The 14,418-nt window shown below is 37.4% G+C and overlaps 1 pseudogene; it reads right to left on the bottom strand.

Annotated features, from left to right (window-relative positions):
- LOC122359284 overlaps positions 1-14,418 on the bottom strand; it is a 79,915-nt pseudogene that overhangs the window by 54,484 nt on the left and 11,013 nt on the right.

Raw genomic sequence — 14,418 nt, 5'->3', positions numbered from 1 at the left:
TCTTTTTGTCTTGTATTTAGCAAAACTACCTAAGACAAGTAAATATTATAGAATTGTTTCTATTGGAAATTAAGTAAGTTTTAGCTTGAAACAAGCAAAATAATCTACCAATAAGATGTTTTCTGTTTGAAATACGATTATTTTGCTTACTCTACTGGCAAAAATCATTGACAAAATGTTACCGTATACAGGAAAAATTATTACTTTAATGCTAATATATTGTGTAATCCCAATAAATCACAAGAAAGAATTGGCAGACATTCTAATAATACTCTAATGACAGTTAGTTGTAGGTCCAAAGGTACTTACTGTCAAGAGAATGCTCAAAAGGGACCTTGACAAAAAAAAAAAAAAAAACCTGACAGCATGTTAATGTTTGTGTTGGTCCAGACAGACATATTAAGAGCCATTCATTAAGTATTAAATTGTTTATCAGGTTTGTTCAAACGACTAACTCCAAGCATGAAGAATAGCAATGATGATAACACATTTAATCTCTTTTACTGATCTGACATTAATTACTCCTCTGTGCTCTTGTGTAGCACAAGACTACTGTCCTTGGCTTCAATCTGTGATAAATATCTAATATTAGAAATGTTGTTGAAGGCCTGTCGGCTCCTCAGAAAGCAGAGGACCAGAGCAATCAGCAAGGCACAGCTAGAGATGCATCTTGATAACTTTGACAACAGAAGACCACATGGTGGGGACAAATGAGACTCTGTCGCACATGGGACAGACACCTTAGCTTTGTAATGAGGAGTCATGAGAATTATGGAGAGTGTGTAGAGCGGCATAAAGAAATAAAAAAGGAGGAAACAAAAATGAGAGCCACAGAGAGAGAAAGAGCAAGAACAATAGAGATATTCAACACTTCAGGTCCCTTATGGACCGTGGCACATGTGTACCCAGAGGAAATTTGTATTGCTCAGAGGTTGCACTTACAGCTCCGGAGATTTCACTGAGATGTCAGGTGTTTTATTTAAGAATAAACTTTGTCTTACCAAAATTCCAAATATAAGTGCAACCAAGAGAGTTGTTGACATTATACAACAATACAGAACTATAAAATGATTGTGGATTTCACTGCAGAAGTCACTGCAGAAGACAACTAAGTCTGGCATTTAACTGCACAGTTCGAAAATGTTGGAGTAAATTATGTAACTCTACAAACACAACAAAAGAGTAAAGAGACTTAAAAGTCTCATTTTGCTTTCTATTTTATTTCTCTGCAATCTAGGAAAGAGAAATAGTAGCATTAAAAATACCATTTGTGAATTTGTTTTCTCTAAAGTAAGGAGGCAGTTTAGTTCTATTCACATAAATGCATAAACAGGTGTGTACAGGTGTGTTTCCTCAATACTTCCTCATCCACGATTGGTCAGATAAACACGCCACGCCAGTCTTAAGCCATTGGGCGATGCAGTGTTGCCGTGCCAGGCTGGTCAGAGCCAAGACAATTAAAACAATGTTTTGAAAACACCTCAGAAGCAGAGTGTTTACTAAGGGATTACATTTAACAGTCCCTGCATATTTAACTAGGATAACAAAGAATTTAAACACCAAAAAAAAATGAAAAATAAGTTTCAAAAGCTAAAACTTTGTCTTCAGTGTAACATTTAGTGTCTCTGTATTGAAAACTAGGTGCAGTGTGAAACCCTGCTGAAGGTCGCCATCCATCTGACCTACTTTCTTTCGGTCTTTCTCACCCTCTCGGTCTCTTTTTTCCCTCTTTCTTCACCTCCTCTTTCTGCCTCCTCTGAGCCGCAGAGCTCAGAGTCAAATCAACTCAGGCGTGACTCCTTTTCCAGACCTTCTTTCTCTAAAGCCCAATGTCTTGGCCCTGAACACGCAGGTGGCCAACAAACTCCCAATGGTGGCTACATCCAAGAGTACTGAACACAGGACAAACAGACTGTCTCTTTCTCTCCTCATCTTCCGACACTCTAAACCACCATGTCATGTGCCATATATACGGTATTGTATTCCATCCTCATCAGGGGATGTAAAAGCGCAATGCCGTCTTTCCCTATGACGAGCTGGAACAGCAGAAATGGATGTGAGGCAGACACACTTGCATCGATCGACAGGCTGGCAAACCCCTCCTCCCTCCCGTTGCAGATGGACCATGGCCCAGGAGCGTTTAATTAAAGAGCATGTGAGAACAGCTCCCAGCTGCCACCTTCATGAAAGCTGAAACCTCACGACGGCCCCGAGCTCTGCCCTCCCTCCTGACGGGCTCGCACTAATCAAAGCCGCTTTCCAGGATACTGAACGGAAAGGACAAAATCGAAATCACCTCCATCAGTGATGGCAAAGGATGGAATGCGAAGTCTTTCGCATCAAAAAACACACGTGAATATGATCAAATAATGACCAATAATATGCATAGGGGAACGGAAGGGTTAGTCAATCAGAAGCTTTGAATCAAGGCCACTGTGTTCTATGCAAATAGACAGCAAATTGGAAGCAGGATTTGCTGGGAGGCACTCAAAAAGCAACAAGAGTCTTACAAGCCATCAGTGAAGAACACACTGCAGGCATGGTGAAGCACTGCTCATTTCCATAATCTTTCTTATTCAAATCCACCTTGATTGCTCTGTAGAGGTCTAGGCTGGCTGAGATGGCGATGCAAAAAGGGTAATATCAGTGATGGCAGGCTCTGACAAGTAGCACGGTGAAGGCGAAAATTTCCTCCGATGCCTAATTCACATTTGATTTAGGGAAAAAATGTTGGATAATTTTGGCTGAGATTGTCTGTCAAAGCCATTTTAGGTTTAAGATTGTTTAGGCTTGCAATGACTATATGAATTCTGACGTTATTTCATTTCGCTAAATTGGCATGTCAATGAAGTGGTGCCAAAGCATTTAAGCAAGATTTATTTCAACCGCAGTCTAAATGACAACCTTTCCTTTTATTATCTACAGCATATCACAGTGACTTGGGCCCTATTTGGACAATAACTGATTTAAATAGAGACTTGTATGTAATGTAATTTCAGCATTTTCTTCAGCAACAGTTAATATGACTTTATCTCATCCATATCATGGTGACTCCACCCCTATTCGGATATAAACTGATATAGATAGCAAAATTAAGTCATTTGTGAAGTCGTGCAGATGTATTTGTAGTAATAGTCAAAAATACATTGCATGGGTCAAAATGCTAGGTTTTTCTTTTATGCCAAAAATCCTTAGGATATTATCAAGTTCCATGAAGGTACTTTAGAAATTCCCTACCACAAATATATCAAAACTTAATTTCTGATCAGTAATAATAGTAAGAGCGTAATTTGGACAAATTTACTTTTTTTCAGATTTCAGATTTAAATTTGTTGCATCTCAGCCAAACATGGTACTATACCACACATCAACAGAAATCCTCTTTCTTCGGCTTTCAGATTATCTCAGTTGTTCAAATGTACCCTTATGACTGATTTTGTGGTCTAGCTTCACATTTTCAGGAATCTAAGTTTATCGCCATCTGATTCATCTTTTATTCCACTCAAGAAATCATCCCCATATGAATTACCTACTGTTTTTGACAAACAAAAGGCTTGTCTGGCAATTTCATTTCAGTCTGTGTCAATATCTCCAAGTTTACAAGGAAATTATTTTTGAAAATCTTTTCCAGAGGACTATTATTTGACAGCTTGCATGGTAATAAGAAAGATCTATGTACAGAGAACCACAGAACTACAAATGAAATTATACCGTCACATCATTCAATGAATGTGAAAAATCAAGAGATTAGAAACTCAGTTTTCCATTATAATGGCAGGTTGCGCATAACATAGGATTTCAGCAGCCAAGTTGAAATGTGTCCATGTACCCGACCACGTGTGAATCAGACTTCCATGTTCATCAGAAAACATGATTTATTTTTGCTGAGGCCTCGTGCAAATGTTCTTTACATATGATACTTGCAAAGCACTTACCATTTGTACATTTGAATTTACACCTGTTGCGTCATTTAAAGTGAAGTTTCCATTAGATGTTGTACTAACCGATCGCAGTTGTGAGAAAGGACACCTGCTCTGTCTCCTTCCCATCATTGTACACAGCCAAGTGCCAGATGCCCGAGTCCATGTACTGTATAAAGCCTGTATCGTGACTGGTGAGTGGCATCAGGCTTCGCTGCTGAGCTGGAAAAGGCGGACCCTCAAGGCCTGGCAACCCTTGCGACAGGAGCCGACGGCCATCCAACAGCTCCACAAAGTCAAACTGGAGACGAGGAGAGACAGACAGACCACAAACAAGCATTAGGAATGACACATGAGCCTTCAGGAGCTGATCAGTCCCGCACATTGGAGCCAACAGGAGCTGGTCTCTAAGGGCAGATTGAGACTGTGAAAAGAGGACTAATGCAAGGTGTGAAAGGACAGCTGCTAAAACTGTACCAATTTATGGTAATGTATGTATAATTTTGAATCTCACACCTTAAACCAGTACTGGTTGTATGTCATCATTTCATTTATGCTCATTTTAATTTTTTAGACTTAGGAGTAAACATTGTGGCATTTCAATTTTCAATATCACAAGCATTTAACACAGTAATGACACACACTTGAGATCTCACTGACTTTTCTAAGTATTGTCGTCTCAGTATTATTCTTATTGTTGAAAGAAGTCTCTTATGCTCAATAAGAACACATTTATTTGATAAAAAATACAGTAATATTGTGAAATATTACATTTAAAACAAACTGTATTCTATTTAAATATATTTTATTAATATGCCGTTTATTCTTGCTATGGAAAAGCTACATTTTTATTATAATATGCTTATTTGGCGGTCAAGAAAACATTATCCATGTGTTTTATGCTAAAAATGGTTAATATTTTTGGTAAAACCACAGGATTCTTTGTTGAACAGAAATTGCAGGAGAACAACATTTATTTGAAATAAATCAAGAATAAATGCCTTTACTGACACTTACTAAATAAATAAATAAATACTCCCAGCAAAAATTATAAATTAATAATTTTGAGCCCAAACTCAATTTCTTTTTCTAATTTAAAATATAATAATAATTTCTTTTAAATGCGAGATGGCATATGGCTGTGACATTCTTATTTGACATTTGTGCATAAGCCAATTGACAAATCAAGCAATATCACTGAACACTAAAATCTGAAATCCAATAATACACAATTAACCTTATCATATCCATGTGTTATTAATAAACAAGCTTACAAAAAATAAATCTGTTCACACAAAATTGAAAAAAAAAAAAAAAGTTAATTCTCTCTTATTGGTTAGCTTGGTTCCAATTGAGTCTATCAACCAAGGTCTTGGAGTAATTTCCAGTGACACAATAGCCAGTGCACATATAGAACCAAATCAATACAGGAGGCTGAGATGCTCTGTGTTCGATACTGAAATTAAGTGTCTGTTTATGTCAGAGCCTTTGAGATGAGTCTTTGAGACGATAATATGCCACAAAATGAAATGAAATCTTTTGGGGAATATACTACGTATATAACCTATTGACAAATGCATGGGAGGGACAAACAAACAAAAGTGGATCCTTCATATTTGATTTCATTAAAAAATCCCTCAAACCTTGTGAGGAAAAAGGAATGAGCTTTTTGTGAGGGTGTTTGTCTGATGTGTGCAAAAAAGTTAATATACTTTATTTCCCAGTCTAATCTGCAGACACTAGTTTAACCGGTTTGGAGCAAAACCTAGTTTGACTAATGTCAGAGGAATATTTTGAAACAAGTTTGTCATATAATTCCATCTAGTTCTACAGACAATTGCAAATTAGCTTTTATAATGCATAACCATGAACAATGTTTTTTTTTCTATTTAGTTTTTTGATTCTGGCCTGAATAGTCTCCTGAATTTTTTTCATCCTCATCAAAATACATGAAATTTCAACATTTGGACTAAAAGACAGTGCAAACATTGTTTAAATATTATCTAAATGAACTTATCTGACACACCTGCGTATGTGATGGGGGTAGGCCTCTTCTCCCATAGATCCCCACCAAGGCATCTTTACTGAGGGACACATTGAATTTGAGGTACATGGGGTGGTCAATAAAAACCTGCGACCTCCAGAAAATTCCAGGCGGGATCAGCTGAAGCGACTTTGCGGCCACGTCTATCTCGCCCATGTCTATGAAGCTGTCCTCCGGGAAAAAGCCATCTAGTTTACCTGTGGAAAATGAGATCTATCAGTCAGCTCGACGCCTCATAAATCTACCATATGGTGCGAGCAGAGGGTCAGTGTACTGGGTGAATGACCCTCTTGCTGATTTTCAATCACGTCAGGAAAAAATAGCCACATTGACCACTGAACATAAAGAGCTGTCCTAAGCTGAAACTTTACAGGTACATAAACCCAACGTTGTGTGTTGGAGATGTATATAGTATGCTTTTTTCACAGAAAGTCATGGTTACAGATCATTTTGGGTTTCCAAGTTTGTCTTAATTGAGAAGTTGACTTAGCCTCACTATCAGTTGATTATATATTTGTTTTCTTTCTTTTTTTTTTTTACTATCAATTATTTACTCATCAGAATGTTTCTGAGGCAGTGCCTCCTTGCATCCTTAAAAAACGCCCCTGCACCTAATGCTGATGTACCCTCCTCATTGGACCCTAAGGAAATGGCAACATCTGCTCGCTCAGGTGGATTGGCCAATTTCGCAGTGATGGCGACAAAAGCAGACATCCTTGCAAAGAGAGCCCAGAGGACTCTCAGGCAGCTTTCGCGCCGGGCTACATGCGCTACAGCAGATGGCAGTCTCCTCAAAAGTCAATCATTTGCAGCGTGCTATATCTGGAGAGACAGGACATGCTTTGGCGCCTTCAATTTACGCGCCTCCACATAACGCATTGCCACATCAGTCACAATTACACATGTTGGGAAAATTCAGTTACGCCGCATATTTTGTCATTGGCGAACTTTCTGAAATCTTTCAAGAACATGATTGGATGAAAAATTTAAATTTGGAAAAAAAAATGTAAATTTCAAAATTCTTGCTTAAATTTTTTTAACACATTTTAAGTATTAGAAGCGAGTAAAATTATCTGCCATTGGGGTAAGCAAAATAATGGTTAAATAATAGAAAACAAGGTTATTTTTCTTAACCGATTGGCAGATTATTTTGCTTGTTTCAAGTAAAAACTTGACCAGGAAGGGACGTCTTCAGTTTGCTTTTTTTTTTTGTGGCCATGACACATTAAGTCATGAGGACGTGATAATATGATGTGGCTACGAGATAATAATTTGTAGGAACGTCATAACTTGTGGGAATGTAATATTACGTCATGACCACGAGATTGTTTTGTTGAGGTAACAATATCCTTATGTCAATGCTTACGTTGAAGGAACAATATCAATTTCTCGTGGCAATGAGTTTATTTTTAAACAAACCTGCATGACCATAGCAACCAGGGATATCAGAGATGGATAAAACATATTTCATATTTCATAAAAATATTTCCCCTTTCAATTCGGCTATCTTTTTTCCCTATGCTAGTATTTGCTACCATATAATTTGCAAATACTATAAACGCCTGATAATTATGCAGATACTTCATGACTGTAGGCTACATGCCCGTGCGTTTTTATTTACAAATTAAAATATCTGAATGATTACTTCCTGAACGAAACACTAGTCATTATGCTAAATTAATAAATATTAATTCAAGTAAATAAAATGAAAAATTTTACGTTTTAAAATTTCAGGCATGTTGAAAATTATGAAAATGAAGGGAAAAAATACAATTATAGGCTAATAATAAGGATGATGGTGATAATATACAAAAAAAGACAATCAGTTAATGGACACACATAGCTAGCAAAATTATTTTATTTTAAACATCTGAAAAAATTAAGCTAAGTTGTTAAGGAGGAATTAGGAAGGACTGAATCTTTTTTTTTTTGCTGAGCAAATTGCAATTTCCACAGCGCACGGCAAAAGAGAAACGTCCAGTTGAGTTGGCAAATGCATGAATTTAAACAAGGTCTCACTGACACTTTCCAGATAACATGTTTATGGGTAATTGAACTGATTACTAGAAGGTGCAAGATGGTCAGAAAACCTCTCGGTACAGTGTTTATTTAAGTTAATGCCAGGGATGTACAGCACAGTGACACGGATTGATTTGCTGTGTTCCTGATGACAATGTTACTCTGACAGTCAGAATTAAAAGCCCGCCTATCGATTTCCCCTCAGCCGCAGATGTCACTCAAGCGGAGGCACCGTCGCAGCCTCTGTGTTTGTGGTTTCGCGCTCGTTCCCTCTCTGCCAGCTGCTAAATGAAAAAGACGTCTCAGCGACTCATCTATATGGTAATGGTCTGATCTCCCACCTTTTGTCCGAGGCCTGTGGCAAATCAAATGGCTAAATATGGGTTGTGCTCATGGAAAAAAGTGAACTTTGCTACTGTACGAACTTCCGTCTCCATGACCGCGGGGGTTAGTGTCTGCTTTCTTCCACTGCAGGGAAAACTCTTGTCCAGTCTTGGAGATGAAAGGAATGCATGGCTTTCTGGATGGAGGCAAGTTCTAATCTGCCTTGAGCCCCTGGATACTCAATCCTAAAGCTGTGCCATTCGTTCTTCCAGGAACAAATAATACCCTTCCCATTTTCCCTGCAACTTTCACTGGATTGTAATGCAGATCTCATGGCAAGCAACTGAGACTGGTCTCAGCATGGAGCTGGCTGACAAATAATCCTGGATCTTGAAGTCTTTGAAAATCAAAAATAAGACGTTATAATACTGGCCAGCGCTGAGCGAAATTAGCGGGAGATGAGTTCATGCGAATCTGGCAGGAAATTAGCTTGAAATGTTGGAATGTGTTGTCGGATATTAGATGACTGAAGGGCATGAGTTCAAACGCTTAGCCAAAAAAAAAAATAAGTAAAAGGTTTAAGGTTAATCAAGACTGGAAGAACTTCTTTTTTCCCCAAACCAAACTCGTCGAGCTGCTGCCTTTTCACATCAAGGCTGCTATTTATCTGCTCTGTAATAAGGATCACACTTTGACAAATCTAAAAAACAACATGAAACGGCATTCAAAATCCATTCATCTCAGTGAAACATAATATTACACATGAAAATGTAGAGCAGAACTTAATTTTATCCATTGTGAACTGACTGTACCATGTAAACTGGACCTTCCATACTAGAATAAAGCCAAATCTGAGTGTAAATAACATGAACAATACTACAGTGAACAAGGAATTGAACACAATTGAACGTTTGGATTGACTTTAAAATATCATGCTTGGATATACCGTCATCTTTGCTTCCTCGATCCGGAAACTCGAGACCTGTGTTGCCCAGAGGTGGCAAGCCAAGATCTGTGGGCAGATGTAGGCCACTCGTGTTGTCCTCTGTCAGCTGATATATCTGCCTCTGCATTGGCTGCAAATGCCAGTTGAGTCGAAGAGGTGCATGGCTGCAGAGAAAGAGCAGCGGCAGATGGTAAATTTACGTGTGTTGGAGCAGTGATTACTGAGCATGTGCCTTGGTGTACATTATTGTAATTAAATTAGATTCACTAAGGAATACTATAGACACTGCATCAGAAAATTAACATCCTGAAAGCTGTGGGGTAATTAAACAGAGGCTGTATGAAAACAAATATGTTTTGACTTGATTAATCTTTGGCAGTTTAAGAGCATCAAGAGAACCACAACCCATTTTGATTAATATGGAAATATGATGTCATGGCTGTTGGAAAATTCTCTCTTATCAATAAGATTTTCTAACTAAAATGCTGTTGAAAGTCTCATGTTCATCCAAGGCTGCACTTATTTGGTTAAATACAGTAGTGAGATATTTTTACATCTAAAATGAATGGTTTTCTATTAACATATTACATTTCTGTGATTGCAAAGCTGAACTTTCAGCATGATTACTCCAGTCTAAAGTTGAATCATTCCATTATACCCATTTGGTGCTCCAGACACATTTCTTGTTACCATCAAAAATAAAAACAAGTTTTTCTCTGCTTAATATATGTTTGTGTAAACAGTCATACACTACCAAAAAAATTACACTATATTACATAAGAGCAAAGTCTTTAGATTATGGAACACAAAAATACAAATTCATTGTTAACTAACACTTTTCCTTCAATAAACCTCAGTAACAGTTATGTTTAGGTATTGGGTGGGGTTAAGAGATCTATAAAATAGCTGTGCATTCATTTTTATACTGAATTGTGTTACCTAATCTAAAGTGTTATGTAATGTGTACAATTTTAATTATTCAAAAATTTTAAAGTATGCACATTTCTTTAAGTCACTGTGAAAACAACAAAAGTTTCCTTCACCCTTGGAGAAAAAAATGTACTACAACCAACAGAGAAAAGCCAGAGCCCACAGGGCAACTTTCTTTTCATCCCCATTAGCTTACTAACACCCCCGTGGCTAAGGAGACAAGGAAATTATCAAGTCAGCAAAGAACACAACAAGGAGTACGGATGAATGCATGAGCAGCACCAGAAGACACGCGCGATATTTCACAAGGTCAACAAAAGAAGCAACCATTGGGATGAACTCTGGTGGCGCAGTGAACAGGGAAGGAGGGGCCAGGCATGATGGATCACCAGGACAAGAATGGTCAGGACCAGCTTAGCCAGGCAAAACCTTGTCCTGGAAGTCTTCAGTCAGCAGATAAAATGCCAAACAAAAGCCTCGGTGCACTTTCTTGCAAGTTCTAAGCACTGGATGTAAATGGGCAAAATGTAATTAAGATTGTGATTCTATAATATAGGCTGCATATCAATTCAAAAAAGTATTTACCTTGCCGGTAATTGGAAAGTACACACTTGCAGTAAAACAGTATTTCATTATTGGCATTCGCTAACTTTTGCACTGTTTGTGTTTACACGTTAAATGTTAGCATGTAGCAAAATTCATTATTACTTAGTACTGTGGTTTGCTATTAAAAAGATTGAAATAGGCCTGATATAGCAACATTTGCTCTGCTATTGGCTAGATTAATTTGTTAAAGGGGTTAAAGTAAATAAAGTGTACAGCATTCAGGCACTTCTGGAATACTAATATCAAAACATCAATTAGGCATGAGATATTCTTAGTATGCTAGTGATAGTATGTATATTTGGATGCAGCAACAATATGTAAGACAATGGCTGTCAAAAAAAAAAAAAAAAAAAAAAAAAAAAACAACTATGGTGAACTATGGCGATGTCGGAGTAGATAAAACAAATGATCTCGAGCCTTGTCTCTTTCCCATGCTCCATTTCTCTCCCTACGTGAGTTCCTGTTTCTCCTTCGTAAGTACAGAGCTGGTTTCAAATTGCACAAGTGGCTTTCTCTGCCACACTCTCTTGACAACCTGTAGTGACAATTCAGAGCTAAAATTACTTTTCCACTCCACTCAATATCTCAGAGAGGTGACAATGTATTTGTTTTGTGTTGCGGCAAATATCTTGTCTCAATCAGAGGGTGAGAAAAAGGTCTAAATGAATGATTTATTCTTCTGTCAAACATTTGTGAAAGAAATATATAGCTGGAATAATTACCAGACCTCGCTCAATCTTGATTTTTATGTGACAGAACACTACAATTGTTCAGCAGATTTAAGATTAAATGAAACCAAAAGAAAACAAGGAATATACTTGTTGGTGCTTAGAAGACACAAATACAATGCTCATTACCTACACAAATTGTTAAAGTAACAATGACTATCAAGCTCCTTGTGGTATATAAAGTTGCTGATTTAAACAGCTTAAATAAATAAATAAAATGTTTTATGCAACTTCATGATGTTGGTTGTTGTTTTGGTAATTGAAGGATCTTCTATGAACTAGTATGAACTAGTGAGGTAGAGTCAAACCAAAATTATTGAGACACCTTCAACATTTCTCACATTATCAGTTTTTTGCTATGGTAGAAAATGGTAATAAAATGTCACATGAACTCAGTGTTAAAATAGTGTCTTTGATAAAAACTTTGATAGAATGGTACAGTATGTAATGAATTAGACTGAATAGCTGCCATTTGTTACATTAAAGTAAACAATCAGATAATATTAATTTAGGTTAACCAATTACCAAGCAATGCTTGAATTTAGTTTAAGCAAAAAATTATCAGGCATTATATTACCTTATTATATAGAGAGTGATAGTCTAGTAATATATATATATATATATATATATATGTATATATATATATATATATATATATATATATGTATATATATATATATATATATATATATATATATAATGTATATGTATATATATATATATATATATATATATATATATATATGTATGTATATATATGTATGTATATATATATATATATATATATATATATATATATACACACATATATATATATATATATATATATATATACATACATATATACATATATATATATATATATATATATATATATATATATATATATATATATACACATTACATATATATATATATATATATATATATATATACATATACATATATACATATATACATATACACATATATATTATTATTTCTGAGTGTTTCAAGAATTTCTAATTTGACTGTACTTCATTAGGGTTTGGGTTTCTGAGGGAGAGACGTCATGATTCATCTTTAACAATTTGATCAAGAGAGCAAAGGTTTCACTGACTAACTGCTGATTGCTCTGATGATGTTGACTGAGGAAAAGATGTGCTTGAATCTATTTTTCAAAGAAAAACAAAGATCTTTGTCCTGGTGCTTTTGGCTGGGCCTTTTTAGTTGGATATTCTTTGTCCTGCTTTACATGTTGTAAAACCAATGATCTCTTAAGATTCTGCAAAGATGTGCTTTGGTTCTAAGCTTAACCAGGAGCATCCGGATCTGCTTGATTTGGGGGCTCAGTGCACAGCCCACAGACTACTTGATCAAATCTAGTGCGTGGATAAATGGAGAGTTCTACTTTGCATTCATTTTCATGTCTCGCCATTAATTAAAAAGCTTATATCATGTGGTAACCAGCCCACATTTACTAAATAGTGAATATGTGGCCTGAAAAACGATGAGAAGCCTTTGACAGGCATTGCCATGGTGGATGGTGGCCATCCTCAGCTTACTCAATCAATAGCCATTTGGAAAATTGCAGGCCGTGCATTTTGTTGATTGCATTCCGACAGATTCGGGCATTACTGAAGAAAGGTCTGAATGTTGCTGTTACTTTTGCAAGAGAGCATTTGTGGAGGCGATAAAAAGTCGTGGCTGTCTTGAGAGACAATATAAATGCAACGACTGGTGCCTCTCCGCCCCGTCAGTACCGCTGGAATTGACTATGTCAAAGGCGGACAGACACGGTACGAGACAGATGGCTTGGTTTGTCATCACCAAAGATCGAGTAAGGCATTCCTTTAGCTCGCTCTCTTTTTCTGCTGCACATTGGTTGATTTGTGGCTCTGTGGGAGGAAGCAGAGAGTGCAGACTGTGAGCATGGGCAGTGGGGGTGGACAATCGAATCAAAGGCATCATGGGTCTAGGTGTCATTCCAAATGTCCAAGTAATTGCTCCTTCAAGGGGTCCATCTTCCATCTGGACCCCTTTGCAACTTCTCCTGTCTAGCTCTGATGTAAAATACCTCACACGCTTCCTGGCTACCCCCCGCTACCAAACCTCATTATGATTTATGTCCGAGCTGTCCCGGTATCTATGATTTCCAGAGTGCGTTGGGAAGAGTCCAGCTTATGAAATATGTTTCTCCAGCTAGCCCAAACTCTTCCATCATCTAAACTCACTCTCTTTCTCTCTCTCGCTCCCTCTCTCAGCTGTCAGCTAGGCTCCCTGAGCAAGGAGCAAAGCACGGACAGGTGGAAGCGGACTAAGCTAGGTGTTTTTTTTTAATGATGGTCCCGCTGGAACGCCAAGTAGAAAGACCCCACGACCTGTTGAGAGCAAAACGGCAGCTGTGCTGAAATGCAAGTCTGGACGCAGCGTCCCCGCAATCTCTACTTTGGCAGGCCGCATTGGCAGAACTGGGCAAGCCAATTAGAAAGAAGAAAGCTTGAACAAACTACTGCTTCAGTCTGAGAGGAACACAAGCTCATTACTGTTCCACTTCTGTATTTCAAACATTTGCAACACCTCCTGAGAAACAGACAACAACAAAAGACACCAACTATCCCACATTTACCTCCAACAAAAAACAGCTTTACCCCAAGACAAAAAAAAAAAAAAAAAAAGAGGACAATGCAGGGATCTGGGGGCAGAGTAGTCACGGGTTGAGAAATGCCATTTCTTGCTCATCTGTCATAGAATGGACAGGGCACATTAGCAAGCATATGGTTAATTAATTCCCCTTAGACACTTGAATGGATGAGCGTTGAACACGGCAGCTCTCAGTCCTCTCATTAGCAGTCTAATTACTCTGACACCCCTCCTGCAAGGATCCTGGTGTGCAAAATCTTTGGCACTTTTTGGGCAGCC

This window comes from Puntigrus tetrazona, chromosome 15, assembly GCF_018831695.1.
Source record: "Puntigrus tetrazona isolate hp1 chromosome 15, ASM1883169v1, whole genome shotgun sequence".
NCBI classification, from domain to species: Eukaryota; Metazoa; Chordata; class Actinopteri; order Cypriniformes; family Cyprinidae; genus Puntigrus; species Puntigrus tetrazona.
This window is presented reverse-complemented; position numbering and strand designations above follow the sequence as displayed.